General features: G+C 43.3%; 1 protein-coding gene across 2 annotated transcripts in view; it reads left to right on the top strand.

Moving 5' to 3' along the window:
- LOC111155421 (family with sequence similarity 110 member B) overlaps positions 1–22,926 on the top strand; it is a 150,462-nt gene that overhangs the window by 79,313 nt on the left and 48,223 nt on the right. For both annotated transcript variants that reach the window (XM_022515567.1, XM_022515566.1), the window contains one exon: positions 7,066–7,152. The gene's annotated coding sequence lies outside the window, so the exon portion shown is untranslated. The remainder of the gene's footprint in view (positions 1–7,065; positions 7,153–22,926) is intronic.

The following is a 22,926-nucleotide window of genomic DNA, read 5'->3' as shown; positions in this document are numbered from 1 at the left end:
AGAAATTACTTTAAAGGAGAACAAATCCATAAACAGGCTGCAGAGACAAAAAGCTGCATTAGACTAGCTGGCTTCTCTCCTCTCCCCTTCTCACATAAACATGTCGTTTTAAATCGAATCGAACGTCTCATTATCTACTTTCCCAATTTATATTCCATAGAAAACACTTTTAAAATGTATATCACATAATCTATATTGCAAATCATTAATGAAATGCAATTATATGCCCATAATTTCCTGAAAATACCTTCTAAGATTGGTTCTTATAGAGTCAAGTGAAATTGTAGCAATTACATAGACAAAAAGGAGGTGTAATAATTTTTGTTTCGAGAGTGAGTACCAATAATGATTCTCTGTGATGAATCAAGTCTGCCATTAGCTTGTCACTGTTAATTCTAAATGGTGTTTCTGCAAAACTCCGCAGTGGGGAAGTGTTTAGATACTTTTTTTAGAGGAGTGTGATGCTGGAAGAAAAGGTAGACAAAAAGAGGTAGCAAAAAGCTTGCTGCTATTAATAATAGCTTGATTAGAATTCACTGTGTGCCAGGCCCCGTGCTAAGTGCTAATAGCTCATTGAAATAACCCTGCAAGGTGTCTCCCATTATGGCCTCGGGGATACAAGAGAAATCCAGTCCCTGGCCCAGTCACAAAGGGAGGAAATAGCTGATCCAGAACTTAAACCCAGTCAGTCTGACGGTTAGGTTCATGCCTTTTATCTGTGCATCAGACCACCTCTCACAGGATTTGGCTTCTAGAACTAATTTTGCCATTAAATTGTGAGGTGGGCAAATTTATTTGATTTTTGCTTTTATAATAATTTCTTTTTAATATATTTTTATTAATAACTTCTGATATCCCTTTTGCATCTCTTGTAGCTCTTAATTATTATTCAGTACTGTAGTCAAGATTATGACTTTTGACACCTTGATTAGCCCTTTTCCACTATGGATGGCAATGTGCATGGTATTTCCAAGTATACTGAGAGATTAATTAGCACTTTAGGACAAATGAGTGGCAAATTGCTAACCAGGGTAAATAAAGTGAGGCTTGGATTTTATAGCACTCAGATTTTAATATCCTCCTTGTATCGATTTTATTATTTCTCAGTGCTGGGATCTGTTAAGTTTAAGTAAGCCGGTAGTTCTGTGGATTGATTTAGCCACTCTTTGTTTCTCTGCATTGGAGAAAAAAACAAGAATGCACTTTTAAAAATCACTTATAGTTTATAAGGTGATGCATTAATCTTCAAAATGACAGGAAATCAAGATGATTTTGTCTTTGGGGTTTAATTTATTAAAATTTAATTTGCTCATGTGCTTTGCTCCAAGAGCTCTGTGCTAGCAAACTAGCTATAATTAGATTAGCAGCCTGCTAAGCGCTGGTGACAGCCTGCGCCTCAGAGAGCATGTGCTGGATTCTGCATGAGCCTCTCCTCATTGGTTGCTAGCATCACTGCTCGCCAGTTTGATAGGTTTCCACAGGACTCTTTATGCTGCATTGGAGACATAGATACAGAGATACTCTTCTGTGTTCTTGCAACGGTGGAGGTGCTCAGCTGGTAACGGTAAAGGAGGAGGAGGGCACTGGGGAGAAGGTGTCTGTCTTTGTTGTAGTGTATTGGAGCCACCAGCTGCCGGCTGCTGGGGATCAGGGAAGAAGTTTCAGTTCACGGTAATTACTTGGAGGCTTTCTCTCGCAGGAAAAACAGGGCCATGCATGAAACGAAGCGCGTTCCTCATGTCATCTGTTTAATTTGATCTTGCTTTTGTTAATATTATGCATACTCCAGCGTTCCCGGATTGTGGTATGTTCTCCCGGAGAAGGATTGGCTGGTAAACAGCTACCCTGTTCGTGAAGGAATATTGTTTTTACCTGGATTCAAGTGTGTTATGTAGTGGGGATTGATGCTTATTGGTTCTCTTCTGTTTGGGAAAGTCCGATGTTGCATCAGTGTAAGTGTCTTTGGAGGTGCGTGTCAGTAGCCGGTTGACTTTGTTTGCATGGAGTCCGGACTCCCGTGAATAATGAGCAATCAAGGAGAGTTCAGTGAGACACACTTTAATTAGGACGGGGCAGCGATTCGCCTGGTGTCGACGCAGAGTCTTAGCAGAAGTAATGTGCTATTGTTTCTTCAAAGATGTGTGCAGCCTTCATTTTGGATGGTTTTCTTTGTTTCACCTTTTGTAGTTTTCATTAAGCCTTCTGAATATGGAGAATATTAGCATATCCCATTTTGCCAAAAAATATATTTAGGTGTATAGTCCGCCGTGCCAAAGGGAGAATTTTTCACTCTGGGCTTTGTTTAACAGGGACATTGCTTTCGGAGTTGAAATGAAATCACAGAAAGGTGGGGTTCTTACCACTTTGCCTCAGGTTTGACAACATTTAAAAATTCCTGGGTTGTTTTCCAGATCAAATCATAAATGATCCTAAATTCCATCATAAAGATGCTCTATTTTGGAGGAAAAATATCTACGTGGCCAAGGCTGGGCTGAAGGAAACCCAAACGAACGCAGTGGGACTCCTTGTTTCTCAGGGTACATTCGCCATAGAGTGGTTTTACACCAGGAGAGCCCCTTGGTATCCCTTAGTCCTCAAACTTAAAAATCGGTGTCCTTACCATATCAGGCTGTGGAGACCACAGAAACTTGTGTATTGACTCACCAGTCACACGGCTGGCTAGCTGCCACCATGCGTCTCTGCTATCAGTGGAGAGCCCTGCTGAGAGCTGAAGGCTGTCAGGAATTCTTTCCCTGCTCCCAAAAAGCCAAACATTGCCATTTAACTATTTTGTTAAAATAACTGCTTTGATTTAAGGCTCTCTTCTGGTTGAAGGGGTTCCATATATTCTTTGGCAGAGGAAAACTTGAGCTTACTTAACTTGGCTTCTCTCCCCCACCCCAACTCCACGTTCCCCTCCCTAGGCTATCCTGAGGTGTAATAAATGGTCGAATGTCCTGTTTCTCTCAGATGACAGTGTGAAGAAAAAAAAATAAAGGCTATCATGAAAGGTGGTCATTGATGGTGACGGGGCATCATGTCTAATGACAAAGTTTGATAGTTGTTCAGTGTAACGCGGGGTCTCTAAGACGAGAGGCAGGATGCAGCGGTTCCATGTTAAGTCACCACATGTGATAGGTTGGATGTGAGAAGGGTCGCTTACTTCCTGTCTGGACTCCCCTGACACGAGCCACTCCTGCTTCAGACCTGAGAAGGTTGCTTTGCAGTGGCCGAGATCACAGTTGGCTCCAGTGCTCCTTGCTCTCCTTCCCACACCCCAACCCCATGCTCCCTTTTCAGCCCTCGGTTCGTCCAGACATGGAAAGCAGCCTGCTCCTGACAGTCAGGCTTGGACACTCGTTTGGGGAAGAATAATCGGATGCATTTCCATGACTCTCTTTCTCCTTCTCCTTCTCTTCATCTCCTGAAATACTTCCTAAATTACCTTGGTCTTACAGAATTTCCAAGAAGTAGGCTGCCTTAAGAGTAAATGATTGCGGGGCGCCTGGGTGGCTCAGTGGGTTTAAGCCTCTGCCTTAGGCTCAGGTCATGATCCCAGGGTCCTGGGATCAAGCCCCGCATCGGGCTCTCTGCTTGGCTGGGAGCCTGCTTCCCTTCCTCTCTCTCTGCCTCTCTCTCTGCCTGTCTTTCTGCCCACCTGTGATCTCTGTCTGTCAAATAAATAAATAAAAATTAAAAAAAAAAAAAAGAGTAAATGATTGCTGTCCTCCTCCATTAACATCATAAACCTCCTTTTGTGAGCTCAGCTCCATTAGGCTGTGTGTCCTAGGAAGCTGTGGGAAATAGTTCTAAGTGACAGACTCTCATGGGCTGGATCTTAAAAGACTTTGTGTGTCTAGAAGGAACTCCGTAAAAATGTGATGTAAATGTAAATGTGCATGGATATTGTGTCATGTACTAGGATATCCCAAAGGGCCTTTTAACATAACACTAAAAGGGCATTTTTCAGATAGCATTAAATAAAACGTTATTTAGCTTTCGGCAAAGTTAACAGAATCTGTACTTTTATCCCCAGATGAATTACAACTCTTTTTTTTTTTTTTAACTACATTCAGGGAAATCTTTATGTATTTCTGAGATAAAACTGTAAAAATAAATTTCTTAGACACTTGAAAATTTTGTTCTTTCCCCTCCTTGTAATTCTGTGGCTCTTTCCTGAAGAGAGAATGACATTCCTGACCAATCAAACATAGGTCCGTTAGCATGAACTAGAATAGAAAATGGATAATCTTCTGAATTAAAACACGAAGTGATACTTTCTAACTTTTTCTCATAGGGGCTCGTAATCACAGCAGGAAAAATGGTAATCAGTTTAAAAACAAAGTCATTCCGTGTATATGATGTGCCACAAAGCAGCTAGGCTGAGCACAGTCTGGAAGGAATTGTAGGAGAAAAGGAGCGGTGTGCACTGCAGGCTCTTGGATGTAAGGGTTGCAGTGTAACACCTGTGGGTGGCTTTCTGGATGGATACCCAGGCATCTGTGATACCAAAGGAACTGAGGGACATCTGTCATTAGCTGTTGATTACCATCTCAGGATTGATCCTCCAAAATCTGCCTGGGTTGGAAAACTATTTGAAGAAACATCAGGCGTCTCCTCTAAGTCTCTTTCTTTTTCTTTTTTTTTTCTTCTTCTCATTATTTCATTCTGTAGTTATGTTCACTTAACATGTGCTAGGATCTGTGCTAAGCGTGAGTGAGAGAAAGATAGACACACGGCCCTCTGTCTATAAGAAGTGGTCCTATGGAAGACGAGAGAGAGTAGAATGAATAATAATACATAACAATACGGTGTACAAGGAGAACAGAGGCATTAGCTTGGCGATACCAAGGAGGGATGACCAGTTCTTAGGAAAGGGTGGGGAGAGAAGGCTTTAGGAAAAGAGAGATGGTAGCACCCGGCCCCCAAACCAGAATTCTCCAACTGCCACTCAACCCACACCACATCCACTACTCCTAATATCTAGCAAGTGTTGGTGTGGGCCGCAGATCTGTTCCATATCTCACACTGACTTTCAGTTTCACTATGTGGTCTTATTTGTTACCTATAATTAATGTAATAAATATAAACTCTTTTTTTTTCCTCCTGCTAACACACCTTTTCAGAATACACAGTGGACTGTTGCATAGAAGTATTTTTGTTTTAATAGATTTACATAGCATGGGATTTAAAAAAGATTCTTTAATGTCGCCAGTAATTTAAATGTATTCAGTAGTTTCAAAGTTCATCTTAAAGGAATCACCAAATACTTTCCTTACTGTTGGACTCCCCAATCATTTAGTGATTATTTTTGGAACTGTTGGCATAGCCAGGAATGATCATTTGCCATTGGATGCCTATTGATGCTTTTATTTAAGTCATTCATTTTATACATGCTCATTAAAGACAAGCTTGCAGAATTGCGGCTTGGAGTATAACACTGGCATTGAACCTTACTATGAGTAAGGCCTTCTTCTTTCCGTATACATTTAATTGAATTTAGACATATTTTAAATCTGGCTAAATTTGGTGGGAAAGTACACTTCAAGGATCGTGTGTTTGTGTGTTAGATGTTGCCACCAGTGAAACGTCTCTATGAAAACACGTTCTCCATTTCCAGTATTCAGAGCCTGGCATCACAGAACCCTCCGAAATCTGCTGTGTTTTGCCCTAGTCAGGCTTCCCTACCGCTTTTTTCTTAAGTGGGGATATAGCCTTTACTTCTCTCCGTCTTTGCCCCCCTCACTGTGTGGGAGGTATTCTTCTGAGCCCACTGCCCAAGCTGGCAGCTCGCCGACCCACTGGCCTCTGGGAGACCACTCCCTTCAGTTTTTCTCCTGCCTCAAAATGTTTCTTCCCAGTCTTCTCCTTTCCAGCCCTCCTTTTTTTTTTTTTTAAGATTTTTTTTTATTTATTTGATGGAGAGAGATCACAAGTAGGCAGAGAGGCAGGCAGAGAGAGAGAGAGGAGGAAGCAGGCTCCCTGCTGAGCAGAGAGCCCGATGTGGGGCTCGATCCCAGGACCCGGAGATCATGACCTGAGCCAAAGGCAGATGCTTTAACCCATTCAGCCACCCAGGCGCCCCGCAGCCCTCCTTCTAAGTAGACGTTCTCTGGAGTTCTGTGCTTCATCAGCTTCCCTGTCACATGCCCTCCACTGGCCGGTCCATCCACTGCCACAGACTTAGCCAGCACTCCCGTGTCCCCATGTGTCCCCTGCTCCCATCCTGCCAGCCTCCTGAGCTCTTTGTGCCTCATGGGCCTCCCTGCCCCCTCTGCCTGGAATGTGCATCTCCCAGTAGAGCTGTGGCTTGGTCCCTCCCCACCTTCAGATGTCTCCAACTGCCGTGGCTGCAGGAGCGTTCTGAGATAGCCCTTGTTGTATGTAGCCTTCCCTGTCTGGAACGTAAACTCTGAGGCCAGAGATTCCTCCCTTAACTCCCAGAGCCTAGAACAAAACTCAGTCCATAGGAAGTGCTCCTGTCAGTACTTAAGAATGAATGAATGAATGAGCATGTGTAAGACTGCTGGCAAGGGAGTGTGACAGTGCAGGGGAAGGGTGCTCCTGTGGCTGTCAGGAGTTCTACCGCAGCCAGCTGAGTGGTCTGTGGCAAGTGCCTTACCTGACTGGGCCTGTTTCCTGTTCCAAAATGGGGCTTGCACACCAGATGGGCCCCAAGGCCCTTGGAGGAGCTAACACTTTATCGCACCCTGAGGTAGACTTGGGCTCAGGATGTGCAGAGCAGCCATTCTGGAAATGAGATGACGTCCTGTAAGCCTTTATTTATGTGACTTCTCTCAACCTGACGTTTATATCCTTCTGTATAAGTGCTGTCTCTGGTCAGATGTCTCCTTTAAAAAAAAAAACAAAAGTTGAAGTGAGCAAACCCCTTAGCTTCTACATGAAACATGTAAGAACCAGCACGTTTTGGTGTACTTACGTGTTTATCTATTTTTTTATTTATTCACCATTTTTTAAAAGAATTTTCTACTGTTATGTATACTTAGCAGCCTGCCTCTTTTTGTCAAGTAAAAAACCAATCGCCATTTTTTCCTGTGTTTTCAGATATTACGTGCTGCTGAGACTAGCTGGAGGTAGAACAGACCCTCTGTGACACCTGCCTCCGGTCCGTAATACTCATCCCTCTCTCAAGTAAGTACGTCACTTTATTTTGACCCATTCTGAGCAAAAGGTATCGATTCTCTCTGAAAACCTGTGCCATTATGACATTAAGACAAAGAGGCTGAGAGGCTGAGGTTTCAGATATTTTGCTGTCTGGCAAAAAAAAAAAAAAAAAAAAAAAAAAGTCCCTGTCTTCGAGGTCTCTGCCAGGACTAAAATAACAGTCAGCATGATTGACTTGTGCTTTTGCAAGGGTTTCCGTGATAGGTCTTTTACATATTTGCTTTAATAATTATGGTTGTTTCAAAGGCCATGTCATATTTACCAGTCATACTGATCAGATATTTGGATTTGAAGACAATATTAAAAAGTGAACATCTTTGCACTTTAATGAGAAGTACACTGTCTGTGGTTGGGGAATTAAATGTTTTTTTCTGACATGTCAAATGGTATAGGGCCAGCAAAGAGTGCCCTGGGAGTTTGGGGAGAGAGAGTTTTGCAGGATGGCCCGCCAAAGGAGGTCATGTCAAGAGGGAAGTACCTAAATGCCAGCCAAGGGACAGACTGAGAGTAGGGGGCACGTGTTGCCAGAGAGCCAAACAGCCCTGGGAATGTGTCTGCTCCGTGGAAGGTCCTGCTGGGGACATTGCCCCACATCCGTAACACCCCAGGATTCCTTCCCATCTCCAGAGCTGATGGAGAACACAGACATCCTAGAACCAGACCCATCTTCTCATGAAGGAGCCAAGGAAGTGGATGAACAGTGGTCAAGGTCCAGATGGTTCCTCCTTTTTCCAGAGAGGTTGGGAGTTCAGTATCACCAAATGAGGACATTGGGGATGTTTAGGAAGTTGGAGACGGCTCTCCAAGTGACTGATGTCTACAGTGACTACGGAGTGGTAAAGAGCAGCTCTCATGAGGACACTGTCTTAACCTTAGCACCATATTCCCGAGCGACCACATGCTTTGATTTGATTAATAGCCTTCCTTGAGCCTCTTTTCCAGCATCCCTATGTAATGGGCCATTGCCTATAGAGTATGTAATGCGCTATGTAATTTATTATAACTGCCTAATGTGTGACCTTGTTGGACAGATGTTACCACTCTCCAGGAACCTCAGAATCCAATTTAGATTGACAGGTAAGAACCAGCCTAGACCAGGTAGATTTCCTGCAGTCCATGGACAGAGGGGCATTACAGAATAAGCCAGCAATGACCCTCAGTGATATACCCTGAAATCCTTCACTCATCACCGTTAAGACCTTATCTTCTGATCCCAGATTTCCAAAGTTATGAAATGAAAGCCCTGGGCTCCTGTTGGCTGGAGGGAGCTCCTCATCTCCCATCCCCAGGTCTGAGATTGCAGAGCTGCCCCTGAGCGCAGGCAGATTTAATGGAGAATGCCTCCAGCATTCTGTGTGCTCCACTCTGCCTCATTCTAGGAGCCCACCTATCCCCACCTGCCCACAAGTGAGGAGTTTTCTGTGACATGTGCTAAAAGCAGGAGAAGTCCCCCAGCAAATGGCCCTGTTGGTCTCCCTTATGATTCCCAGCACCCCTGCTCTCCCACACACAGCCATGTGTGATGGTCACACTCACCAATGTTCACCCAGCTGGCTCCTGCTGGCAGGTGAATTGGCCACCCGGATGGGCAAAAAAGGGCAGAGGGGTTGGGGCGACATGAGTATAACCTTAGCTCCACTGTTCACCAGCCTGCAAATGGACTTTACTTTCTGAGCCTCAGTTTCCCACATACCAACTGAGAATACCAACAAGCTAGTAGAGATCTGCCGAAGGCTAGGGGCATAGCTATAGAGTGCCCGGTACGGCGTAGGCACGGGAGAGATAAAGGACCCTTCTTCCCCCCTCCCAGACAAATTTTGGAGAAAACAGTTGGTTACCTTCACAGGCATAACCGTCTGGAGTTTGTCAATATTTGTCAATATTCTTATTTAGCTAGGTCCTGCACTGGGGAGATTAGAAAGGACTCAGCCACGTGACTCAGTAGTGCACTGTCACCTGGACTGGAGACACTAATTCTTGGCCCTGTATCTCATTCTCAAATAAAGTCAGGTCACTGTGTGCAAGTTGATTTCAGTTGTGTGTCGGTTTTCTTGCAAATAAGATGGAAGCATTTATTTAAAAAGCTATGTAAAGATCACTGTGAAAAGCATAGTTTTTTTTTTTTTTAATTTTTCTTAACATATAATGTATTATTAGCCCCAGGGGTTCAGGTCTGTGAATCGCCAAATTTACACACTTCACAGCACTCACCATAGCACATGCCTTCCCCAATGTCCATAACCCCACCACCCTCTTCCTACCCCTCCCCCCCCCAACCCTCAGTTTGTTTTGTGAGATTAAGAGTCTCTTATGGTTTGTCTCCCTCCCGATCCTATCTTGTTTCATTTATTCAAAAGCATAGTTTTTGTCTTACTATACAAATGTTTTCAACTGTTTTTGGCGATTTTTGCATTTAAAGTTCATTAAGCTTTCTTCTTTTCTGAGCTCTTACCTTAGATAGATAAGCAGCCTTAAGAAGGCAAATGTACGAATCTTGTCATTAATGTTTTTCACTACTTCTCAATACCTACATTTAAGATTACTTTGTTTTTAGAGTACAGGGTGTGTCTTTTAAAACCATGGTTCCTTGTTTAAGGAAATTGAGAAAAGAAAGGCATAAGGTGGACTTGTAATGCTCCTTTGGTTAAACTTTTGAGTTTTTTCAACCTGGAATATGAAACCTCCTATATGTTGTATATGTGAGTCATTTTTTTAAGATTTTGTTTATTTGAGAGAGAGAGAGAGAGCATACATGCATGGGTGGGGAGCAGCAGGCAGAGGGAGAGGGAGAAGCAGACTCCCCACCAAGCAGGGGCCCGGACTCTGGGATCATGACCTGAGCCAAAGGCAGACGCTTAACCGATGAAGCCACCCAGAGGCCCAGTGAGTCATTTTTTAATAAGAATATACAAACACTGATTTCTGTGCATTATCCAAGTGATTGCAATTTCAGGGAATAAGTTACAATGTTCACCTTTGTTTTTAGTTTCTTGTTATCTGAGTCAAACTTAAGTCACTGATCAAGTCAGTTTCTCCTGGAAAGTTTCCTTTTTCAAAACTTCTCTGGGACAGATCTTTTTCTTCTTTTATAGTGTAAGTGCTAGGTACTTAAGAAATTGCTGGGAGCAGAAACAACCTTTGCATGCCCTTTTCTGCGGGTTAAATGGTCCTGACCAAAAAATATGAGCTAGTTTTCCCCAAACAGCTTTTTTTCCATTTTCTGCATTTCCCAGAGCTGGTCCTCCATAACGAAAGATTTGTTCCTTGTCTGTGACTCATCTACCTTTCAGTCCCAGCATCTCTGACTTTTGCCTTTTTTCCCAGATCAGCTCTTTGCCAAGCAAATATGACTCAGAGCTCAGGTTCCACGGGTAGTCAGGTGTGGCTCCTCAGAAGCCGGCTCAGCTGACCTTGAGCAAGGTCTCCGCAGGAGCCAGAGAAGCCCAACCACTGTAATGAGAGCCACCTCACAGCCCAATGGAGCCAGGTTTCCACCTCGCTCGCTGCTTTTTAAAAAAGAAGAGGAAGAAGAGGAGCATTCTCTGGCAAAAATAGCTGGGATTTTTACTTGTTTTATTCTCCTTCTTCACAAAAATCATCCAGGCTTCTTTAAGGATAGACGTAAGGATATTCTCCTCTCTAAAACAAAATACTCCTCTCCTCAGAAAGTATCATTCTATTTTTGAAGATTTAATGCATATTTATCGTGAAGTTCAAGAGGCCATTACGGATTGCAATTTAAAGTGTTAAATTGCCAATTAAGTTATTTGGCATATTTAAAAATGCTATTTTCTAATCAAATGAAAGAAATTCCGTAAGTTACTGTGTGTGTATCTAGTTTTTCATTGTTAATTATTAATGGCTCTTACAGAATAGATCCAGTTCATTGTCAGTGTAGTCACCGCTTTTCTACAAGGAGCGGTGGAAGAGTTAAGCCCATAGTCTGTGGAAAGCTTGCCTTGGGAGCTCTGTGCTACAGGCATCATATGCTTCATCTGTAGTCTGCACGCTTGCCCTGCAGAGAAGGCATTAGAATTTTCATTGTGTGGATGAGGATACAAGAATTGAAGAGTTCAATCTGATAACAAAAGGCAACCGATGCACTGGGTATAAAACCCAAGTTTAGGGGCACCTGGGTGGCTCAGTGGGTTAAGCCTCTGCCTTCAGCTCAGGTCATGATCTCAGGGTCCTGGGATTGAGCCTCACATCGGGCTCTCTGCTCAGCAGGGCACCTGCTTCCTCCTCTCTGTCTCTGCCTGCCTCTCTGCATACTTGGGATCTCTGTCAAATAAATAAATAAAAAATCTTTAAAAAAAACACAAACAAAACAGCCCAAGTCTACCCCCAGGTCTTCTTTTCATACTAGTTGATTTCTTTATCGTGATGGGGTCATGAATGGAATGGGAAGGGTAATTGAGGGTGACTGGACAATGGGAAAGTCACAAGAAAACATGGATGTCTGGTGGACTATCAGAGCAGTTCCTTAGAAACTATGGGCAGTATTCAATTAATTAGAGAAGGGATGAGGTCCAAAAAGTCAAATAATGAGAGAAAAGAACCGTAAGAGCACACCCATTAGAGAGAGAAAGATACCTACAGAGTGATTGCAACTGTGATGGGTGAAAAGCTAGGCTATCAAGACCTTACTCTTTCTTCTCCAACGTGTTGAGTGTCTGCTCCATCATTAGGTGTAAATTGAGAAAGTGTTTGTGCATCCTGACTACTCAGAGAAGTTTAGAGAGGTGGAGGCCCATCAGGACTGAGTGACTAGTGAACACTGGAGTATCATCCCCATACTGGTCGTTCTCCTCCATAGCCTGGTGCTGTGGTCTGAATGTGTCCCCCACCCCATTCATATGTTGAAATCCTAATGGCCGTTGTGATGGTGTTAGTTCATGGGGCCTTTGGGAGGTACTCAGGTCATTAGGGGGGAGCCCGAGTGATGGGATGGTACCTTGGTTAGAGAAGCTCCAGAGAGATCCCTTGCCCTTTCTGCCATGTAAGGACACTGTAAGAAGCCTGCAGTCCAGAACAGGGCCTTTACCAGAACCAGTCATGCTGGCACCTTGATCCTGGACTTCCAGCCTCCAGAACTGTGAGAAAGAAATGTTTATTATCTATAAACCACCCAGTCTGTGGCTTTTTGGTATAGCAGCCCTAACAGACTGAGACACCTGAGATGAAGTTGGTCCCTGCATGTGGCCTTTGGGTAGTTCTTGCACATACCTACTCTTCAGCTTCACAAAGCCCTGGTCTGGCGTTACCTTGAAACTTACCTCTTGCTCTTGCTTGAGTCTCGTGGGTCTCTCTAAAGGGCACATTTAAAGCAGAGCTCAGCTCAGCAGCATCCTCAGACAGAGAGATCCAGTTTTTGCCGGGACAGTCAACGGGAGGAGCTTCCTCTGGCAGGAAGCCCCACTGAAGGACCGCTGGCTCTTACCATGCATACTCAGGCGCCTCAAGCCCTGCTCGCTTTTCCTCAGGGCTTGTACGTTGGCGTCACCATCTTTTCAACACCAGGCAGCTCGGGGATGACTTAGCCTTATTACAGCAGTCAGCCTGCCTCTGGTCTCTGCTCTCAGTCCATTTAGCAAGCAGAAAATTCTTTTAGAAACACTCTTCATCTTGTTACCTCCTTGCTCCCAAACCGTGTTTTCTCCCAGGTACCTATCGATCAGATTTAAAGTCCAGAGCCCTTCAGTTGAAGCCACCTCTCAGCTGACCTCCCCACTCTCATCCAGAGTCAGCCTCCTTCACCCTTCTCGTGTTCCTGACACACCTGGCTCATAAGAGAGTGTGCTCTGCTTCTTGCCCTGCCCTCCCTACCAGTTGCTCATTCTCAGAGTCCATGAGTTCCTTTGAGGCCCATTTCAAAAGTTACCTTCTCCTTTATTTAAAAAAAAAAAAAAAAAACTTTTTTGAGCAAAATCCAAGAATCTCTACCATTCATTCATTTATTCAACAAATTCATTCAAGCCATTTCTTCACAATTTAGTATATATCCATGTACCTTTATAGGTAGTCTTAAAATTATCCTTTGCTTTAAGCATTTATATGATTGTCAAATTATATGATAATTTATTTAAAAATTGCATCTTACTGTAAAAATTGCATCTTACTGCATCTTTACTTACTTAAAGGACAAACTCCCAGCAGTGATGTAGGAGCATCCCTCTGGTGCCTGCCCTCAGGGAGCATGGGCTGGGCTGAAATCTTAAAAAAGACTTGCAGATGTTCTGCAGTTGTCTGAACTGTTCTAGGGACTGATTAACTTCCTGAAGAAACGTGAAGTTCTTTACCAGCGCAGCATGCCCTTGGTGAAAGTAACGATTTCATTCAATAGCCCAGATTGGAAAGCTATTGCCAATTCTTAAGGTCTCCAGAGTAGAGTGACATCTAAGTAGACTTAAAAAAAAACACAGTCGAGAGAAAAACACAGCATCTCCTCTGGAAGGACCCCTGGAAGGAAAACAGACCCACCGACAGCAGGAAGCATGAGTATAAACTCGATTGGAATCCCACCCGTATATGAGGCCCAGTTTGGGTTTCCTCTGCTGTGTGAAGACCTCACTTTCTCCTAAATCTTCATTTGTTCAGAATTGGCATTGCCCGTACTCCTAGTCCCTGATGATGGTGAGTGCGTATCCTGGACTCTCTGTAGTCCCTGAGTCCATAGGGTGTACTTACACATTGTCTGGTTTCTGTCACAGTTAAGTTCCCTCTGCCTCTCCCTAGCACATTATACGTGATTGGGGGGTAGGAATAATGTGTGTACTCTGTGTCTTTAGAATCCAGCATAGAATCTAGCAAACTATAGAGGATTTGTAGACTTTATAGAGTCTTTATTTATACTTTATTTGTAGAGCAGTTTGTAGACTTTAACAGGACTAAAGGGCTTTCTCTACACCTAAAGAGGAAAGTCATGGTAGGTTTCTCATCTGCCTTTTTACAAACGCTGATGGCAGCCTTTGCAGGTACAAGACACAGCAGCACCAGGGGTCAACAGGACTGGTGGTATCATTTCTCTGAAAGAGAAAGACACCGTCTACTCGTGGAAAAAGGAAGGAGGAAGTGAAGTCAGAAAAAGTGAAGGGGGTGGGAGGAAAATTTAAGTTATTTGTGGTAGGTTATAGTTGAACATTTTGGTATAGAATTAGAAGAACTTGAACTCCAACTTTAAACTAGTCCAAGTGGGGAGTAATCAAGGCATAAATAGCTTTATCGAAAAGCTCTTTAAGTCTGGACTCCTCAAATGCATTTAAATATGATTCTGTTCACAAAATTTAGTTGAGATACACGTCTGTTCTTTAGCACAAATTCAGCATTCCCTAGGGACTCGTGATTCAACATTCAGAAACTCAGTTGTTTGTATTTGGCTCCAAGTTCAGTAATTGCCTTAATTTGCAACTTGAGGGAGGTCCTACCTCCAAAAGCGCATATCAGCACTGATGAAAAATAAGGAATGAGCACAGCTATGCCCACTGTTCACACTCACCCCAGCTTCACGTTCTGTGTGTTAATCCATTCATTTCTTCCATTTAAAAAATACGTGTATGTAGGCAGAACAGAAGCTCTGGTTCCATACAAGAAGTGTGGTTAATTCATGGGTCAGATCCATGACATAGGAAAGATTCCAGTACTACATCTTTGGTCTCTTCTCATAGATCAGAGCAATCTATGAATGCCAACCAACAGTCTATTCCCTGTGTCCTCTGAAGCTTCCAGGTGTGTTTCTGGGAGGTGTGCTTGGGAGCAAGGCCTCGACGGCTGACATTCTTCTCATAGAGTGGCGGAGTCAAAGGAGAGAGTGCAACGTATCGATGGGGTACACTGCCCACTGAAGAGACAAACACACAGTTTTCAAGCATCATTTTAATGGCAGTTGGCCTTAAATAGTGTCAGTTTCAGGTTTAAGTGGTTTGATAAGGGTCTCATGCTTGCCTTCCATCCAGTTGGCAGTGGACTTGGAATCTCATTTTAACACGACTTTTCACAGAAAAGCTTAACACCTTTTATACCCTGCTGCTCTCCATCTCCCAGGTAGAGAGCGGGCTGTGGAACTGTTCTCTTCACCCGTTAATGTGGATTACATTCCAAAGATGTTCCACTGAGATGCCAGTGGGGTTTTTATACGTCATTGCGGGAATCATGGTAAATATCCCCACCCAGTAGTGTGAGATCCTAAGCGTAGCACAAGGTGCTAGCTCCCATCCTGCATTCCCCAGACCCCCTTCTGCACTCCGTCTTGCAGGGGTTGTCAGCGTGGTCATCCCTGGCCAGACAGAGTCAGGATCGATACGTGACTGTCTTCCCCAGTCCCACTGCCTTTTCATGCTTCTGCCTTAGGCTCTGTCTCCCTGCTCCAAACCTGGAAGCAGACAGCAAAAATAAGGGGGGAAGGCAGGGCTTCATTTCCTTTTATCCTCCAAGAGTTTCATTTGTTGTTCATTTCATGCTGGACTTTTTAAGAAAGAAAAAAATACAAAGACCCACTTTTTAAAAAAAATTTTCTTTCATACCGTTTAATCGTCCAGGAGATCTTAGAAAGCTGATACCCTTATAGATTTAAGATTTTGACCATTGGCTTGTTTTGAACCAGAAAGATGCAGGCGTTTGTTGAACTGGGCCTAAGAAGGTTTTACTTGACAAGTTTTTAGAGAACATAAATAAATTATCTCAGACTATACCTGGTATGTTTACGCATAAGGCCTTTGAAGACCATGTTCATTTTCTCCCCCACCGATGTGTATTTCTCCGCTTTGAATCTGCCCCGGGACTTGGTCCCTGTTATGTAACAAGCTGCATTCTGCTTTCGTGTAGCTGATTATTCCTTCCTGCAGTCCTTGAAACTCTCATCTGGTTGCATATGAGACATTGCCCACCACCCTGTTGTTCATCAGCTGTGTACTGTGCTCACATCTTCATAACTGACGCTCCAGCTGTTCTGAGCTAGTCTCCAAGAGTACCAGACCAAAGCAGATGGCCTCATTTGGAGCCTTTGGAAGCATCTCTCTAATTCTTAACATACTTTGGTCACTAAGCACTCCATTAAGATATGCTAAAGTGCAATTAGGAAGAGTCCTATGAATATGTTACTTTAAGTCCTTCTCTAAGAAACAGAAGGTTAAGGGGCGCCTGGGTGGCTCAGTCGGTTAAGCATCTGTCTTCGGCTTAGGTCATGATCCCAGGGTCCTGGGACTGAGCCCCACATAGGGCTTCCTGCTCCGTGAAGAGACTGCTTCTCCCTCTGCCTCTGCTGCCCTGCCCTGCTTGTACACTCTCTCTCTCTCCAACTTTGTCAAACAAATAAAATCTTTAAAAAAAAAAAGTGAAGAAATTCCTTGAAGACATTTTATGCCATATCTGCATCCCTTGGGGGTTTCTCATTATTCTTTATTTGTCATGACATCATGTATTAATCTATATTTCAAACCACTTATGATTATTAGACTTCTGCATCCAATTGATCTCATATTTTTAAGACTACTGGAACCTGGTTTTGAAGTGCTATCTGAACCATTCTTATGTTTTAAAGTAAAAAGTAGCCACCTCATTTGGCACTTAGTGTCATACATAAGTAAGACCACTGTGCACTATCTTAGGATAATTTGTAGTGAATGTTACCTCTGTTGTAAACGTGTGCCTTATTGCTATGATGTGTAAAAATACTTTACAAACTGCCTTCTTGGATTTCCAGTCTCCACACTGGTCAGTAATGGCTGGCGATATTCTTAGAGTATGTGTTCATACTGATATGTTTCCCGGTGAAGACAATGCAGTGTTTTTTGGGGTTTGGGGGAGGGGGGGTTTCAAGATTTTTTTTATTTATTTGACAGGGAGGAAAAGAGAGCATAAGCAAGGGGAACAGGAGAGGGAGAAGCAGGCTTTCCCCTGTGCAGGGAGCCCAATGCAGGACTCGATCCCAGGACCCTGGGATTGGGACCTGAACCGAAGGCAGACGCTTAACTGACTGAGCCACCCAGGCACTTTGAAGATGCTGCGGTGTTGACGGACCAGAAACTCCATAGCATACATAGTAACTTACATGTTGTGGCACAAGCAGAAGGTGGTGAAGCTGTGTTTGACTTGGGATTTCCTGGGCCCTCTGCAGGGGCCTGTCAGGGTGGGAAAGCATTTATGTGCTTCAATCACCTCTCTTAATTTTCCTAACAGGTAGTTGTTGGCAGAAGCAGGTAATCAGGAGGCAAGTTATAAGCCCATGTTTGTCTGTCTGCAGGTGCAGCCTTCTCATACACCTTACCGAAGGGTGTCAGTCATAGCCTATCCGCCAGATGTTCCTCAGACTTTGGAGCTAAAATGTTTCCTTCCTATTTAGAAACCATATTCTTTGGGCAGATGAGGTTTACGAAAGGATTCTCTGAACCAGAAAACTTGCAGTAGATGCCAGCAAGAGTTCCACTTCAGGCTGTTTACTCAATAGCGGCTTCAGGGATACCCATGTTCTCCGTTTCTGTCCTCATCAGGGGTGGGGTGGAGGGAGAGGCTGGGGACTTGGATGGGTCACCTGGCCATCTGGGACTCAGGTCACTGGGCTTTGCTGCCAGTTCTCTGACTTGAAGCTGGAAATTTGCTCCCCGCCCCAACAGACCTACAGATTTTATAAATTCATCAGCCTTGGGGTGGCGGGGGGGGGCACTGTCACCTAAGGCAACAGAAGCACAGGAGAAAAGTGACATCTCAGAATAGCATGGCTCATCTCTGGAAAAGCCAGCATATACACCTCTCTGTCTCCCTCTATATCATAACTCTGAAAAAAGACCTCTGCCAAGGGGACCTCATTTGCTCATCAGTAGAATGAATGAATTGCATTTCATCACTGGTTTTCAGTATAGGTCCCTGGAGTACAGAGGTTTCCAGGCTGATGGGGCATCGAGATTGGAGGCTCTGCTTCTGCCCAAACCACTGTGTGTCCATGTGTTTTATACCTGGATGTTCCACATAACCTTTACTTTAGAGACAATTTCTGTCACTAAAAAAATGCTCTGAAGACTAATGAATGTCAAGGTTCTTATTACATCCTAAGCTCTACCCTTCAGGGCCCAGTACCAACTTAAAAATCAATGAAATTAATATTAACATGGGTAAGTTGTCAATGGGAAATTAGGAGTTGGCTTACCAAATTAATTTGCAGCTTTCCAAAGATGTTTCTGTTGGGTAAGGCCAAAAGAGCTCCCCAGAAGTAAAACTCCCTAATAGCTAGCTAGCTCAACACCAGATACCCACTTAAAGCCCTACTCCCACCTCCTCTAAAGTTTTGATGTTCTCCTTGCCTGCTCAGGTCTGCCTGCATACTTCGAAGGGCACAGGTGATTTAAAGTGTGAGGTTGCTCCCTGCTCACCACCATTTGCTGACTCCCATCACTTACAAGGTCAACTTTAGGCCCCTTCACTTCAGATACAAGATTCCCCATGATAGTCTGTTTACCTCTTCTTCTCTGTCTGTGCCCCTGCCACCACAACAATTTCCCTGTAGGATTGTGAAAGGATACCCAGCCTCTATAATACCAGGTTCTCAACGCCCTTGATCTTGGATTTAGATTGTTCCTGGCCTGGCACTCAGTTTCAGGAGTCTGCTTACATGCATTCCTTCCAGAATGGCTTCATTACCCTAGACTCCGTGATTTACCCCTACATGCTCCCCTCAGGTGGTCTCATGGCCTCTCCTACACTTTCCCTTCTGCACTGAGATCCATCCTTTCAAATCCATTGGTTTCTCTTTTCCTCTCTAATCTGATCTCCTGGGCACCTGGGTGGCTCAGTCTGTTAAGCGTCTGCCTTCAACTCAGGTCATGATCCCCGGGGTCCTGGGATGGAGTCCCCCATCGGGCTCCCTGCTCAGTGGGGAGCCTGCTTCTCCCTCTCCATCTGCTGCTCTGCTGGCTTGTGCTTTCTCACTGTCTTTGTCAAATAAATAAAATCCTTAAAAAAAAATCTGATCTTCTCAATGACAACACAGATACCAGTCATTTTTGTATCCCTAGTGGTTTTGTATCCCTCATGGTTAGAATAGCACCTGGCTCATGGGAGGGGCCCAGTAAATGTTTGCTAAGGTGAAGTTAGACGAAAAAATAAATTTTATTACAGTATGTATTTTAAGCAATGCACAGAGTATCAAAAATTTACTTATTTTGTACTTGTGATAGTATGCAAGGATTATAAATAATTTCATAATTTTTTAAAAGATTTTTTATTTATTTGACAGAGAGATCACAAGTAGGCAGAGAGGTAGGCAGATAGAAATGGGGAAGCAGGCTCCCTGCTGAGCAGAGAACTCAACATGGGGCTCGATCCCAGGACCCTGAGATCATGACCTGAGCTGAAGGCAAAGGCTTAACCCTCTGAGCCACCCAGGCGCCCCAATAATTTCATAATTTTAAAGGATAATCACATCATTCGGTTTTTCCATTAAATCTCATTTTACTATGTGCATACATATATTCAGTGAGTTTGTACACAACGGTGAATTTCCCCATTTAACCAGACACTCCATAGCTATCTTCACTGTTTTACTGACTTGATGAATTCCCAGTTCCATCATGGCCCAGATGTTTTCAAGTCACATATCTAGTTTAGAACTCCTATAATAAAATGACATTTCGGGATGGAATTCTCCATATTTTGTAGTTAAATTCTGAATTCAATGAGACGTTTCTTTTTCTTTCCATAATCCCTTGTCTGTATCCTCTTCCTTCCTGGAGGAGATCCGAATAGAGGGATTGTATATGCTGCTTTGATAGGATGCCATGAACACGTAGTTTAATAAACCACATTATACTTTCCCCATTTTCCAAACTTCAGGAAGGTTTCTGATCATCACTTGATTGGATGCACTAGAATTTGTGTGAAAGTTCCAAGAACACTGAGCTCTGCTTTCGAGTTACACCTTCTGCTTGGCGCAGCCCAATCCTGAGTGTGGGGCTGGGCGGGGGGACAAGAGTTACAACCACCTTCCAAGGGGAAGTCATATTTTATCTGAAAACCATCAAGGACAGATTTTTCTGCTTTTCATGCTCCTTTTTTGATCAGAGGGTTTATAAGATGAAACCCATGCACCTCAACTTGCTGCCTTGTAAATTTGATCCCTTGTAAATCTGCAACGTTTTTCCTTGTTACAACAGTTTTATACTCCTACGTACGTAAATACTGCCTTTTGACAGGATCAGAGCGCGCACCATGAATATTCCTTTAGCAGTGGTGAAAACTCTGCAATAAAGCATCGAAGTTTTAGGATGACAATCAAACGGTCCAACAAAGGGCAGGGATAAGCTAAAATAAAACCTTCACAGATGAGTGGTTTTATTTCACATCAACTCTCTGGTCTTAATACTGTCTATCATTTGCTGCCTTTGTGCATTACCCACATGAATCAGTGAACTTTAGTGTACAGGGCTCATAAAGCATTTTGTCCCTTGAAGGTCATCCTTGGCTAAGCTATAATCTCTGCAGTTCTGAGAACATTCCAGATCTCTGTCAACTGCATCATTTTCACCGGGGATCTGTTTCAATGTTTACTGCTTCTATTTTGACTGCTGCTTCCCTCAGTGTAGTGCTTAAAACGTGGTGCCTTAAATTCACAGTAATTCAGTTTCATGAATTGATCTATTTGTGGGTGCCTTAGTTTTATGAGTTTTGCTTTCCACAAAAAAACATAATAGAATCTGAGCCCAAAGCCATTACCTTCTACTGCCCAAAATACATTTCTTTCCCTGGTCATTTTTATTTATTTTTTTTTTTCCTGATTAGCATGGTTTTACCTTGCAGTTATTCTGTTTGGTATGATAAATGGATTATGAGCAAAATAAAGACAAAAATAATTATGACAGTTTGAAAACACATTCACCGGGTGGGAGGAAACCATAAATATCCTAACGTTGTAATGATTTGAGAATTTGAGAAGAATGAACAGAGAATTTGAGAAATAGGTATAATATTTGTGCACTGCTAAGTTTTACGTCTAAGCTAATTATTTGTGGTAAAAGTTCACGTAGTCCTTGTTTATTTTTAGATCAGGTAATCATATTTTCAAAGAAAGCATTTCATAGAAGTAAAATGGCACCAAAACTAGTTTTTATTCTAAAAACATATTTTTGCCATGATGGTATCTTCTAGAAAATTTTATTACTTATACATCTGAAGTATGATCTTTGCATTTCTCCCCAAATGCGTCATACATTAGCAAGATTCAGGAGCTGATCTTCAATGAATTAGTTTTATTCAAAATAAAGGCTAAGGTGTCTGTATACTCTTTCGGAGAGTTCCTTTGAGAAGCTCAGTGTTTTCATCTCATCATTTATAACGGTTGCCCTGAGGTCTTCCCCGCGAGGCCTCGTGAAGGACACTGCCTCATTTTTAAGAGTAACAATACTAATCCACAGTAATAATATAGAGCAGAGGACATTTCTGGGATGCTTGTGTGCTTTGCCCCCTTTTAAGCATTTCCCTGGAGTTTTCTCACTTCATCCTTCCAACATCCCCTTGGTACAGATGAGGAAACTAAATCACACAAGTTCCATCCTTGGGGTCAGTTGTGCCTTACAGGTGTGGCCCGGCTGTGCCTTGCAGATGTGGTCCAGATGTGGCCCAATTGTGTCCCAGGTGTGGCCTTGCCTTCACCAGTCTAGTGAATCATTGACTGTACAATCTCTGTAATGGGCCAGAAGTTAAAACCACCCCAGAAGTCGAGCATTGTAAGACAAAAGAGAAGGGCATTTTTATGCTCATCTCTCCAACCCAAATTCTATTTGAAACCTAATGGAGATGCCCCAATTTAGGGATTAGTGGCTGCTCATTTCTGGGTTATGGAGCATCTTCTGTGCTTCTTGTTTCCAGTTGGGACATAAGCCTCTGTCTTTACGGAAACCATGCTCTGCCTGATCCTTCTGATGATCCCTTGGTCATTTGTCCCAACTCCATTGTCCAGCTGTGTTGAGAACAGAAGCCATCTGCTCTGCTTGATGTACATGAAGGGTGTTATACGTGTCTAGCTTTGGGGCTCAGCCCCTCCTCCATCAGGATTCCACATCAGACTTTTATAACCAGGTGAACTGTAACCCACAGCATGAATTAAAGTGAAATCTGTGCGTGACTTGATCACCACCATGCCTCCCTCAGAGCACATTCCCAATGGTCACTGACACCTTGAAGAGTTGAGAAAAACGTGATGCTCAGGTAACTTACCAACATTATTGCCATGTGCATTCTTTTTTTTTTTTTTTTTTTTAAGATTTTATTTATTTATTTGACAGAGAGTCAGAGGTCACAAGTAGGCAGAAAGGCAGGCAGAGAGAGAGGGGGAAGCAGGCTCCTTGCTGAGCAGAGAGCCCGATGCGGGCCTTGATCCAGGGACCCTGAGATCACGACCTGAGCCGAAGGCAGAGGCTTAACCCACTGAGCCACCCAGGTGCCCGCCATGTGCATTCTAATAAAAATAAATACACTAGCAAAAATCGTAGTTGACAGTGATCCTGAAAACCTGAAATGCAGATCTCCTCCTCCTGTGGTCGCTGGGTTATAGGGAATGTGTGAACTGATCTCTCCTTGGCAGAGCGGCCTGTTACCATGGAAACATGCTTACTAGTTTCTAAACCCTTCTGGCTAGTTCAAGGAACATTAACTCTATACTAGTACTAAAAAAATCATTCTAAAATTCATATATCTGGCATTTGAATATATATAATTATTTAAAGAAGAGCATTCATTTCAAATTACAGATAGACTCTG

This window comes from Enhydra lutris, unplaced genomic scaffold, assembly GCF_002288905.1.
Source record: "Enhydra lutris kenyoni isolate GAN:26980312 unplaced genomic scaffold, ASM228890v2 scaffoldscaffold41, whole genome shotgun sequence".
NCBI classification, from domain to species: Eukaryota; Metazoa; Chordata; class Mammalia; order Carnivora; family Mustelidae; genus Enhydra; species Enhydra lutris.
Note: the sequence above shows the minus strand (reverse complement) of the source record. Positions and strands in the feature narration are given on the sequence as shown.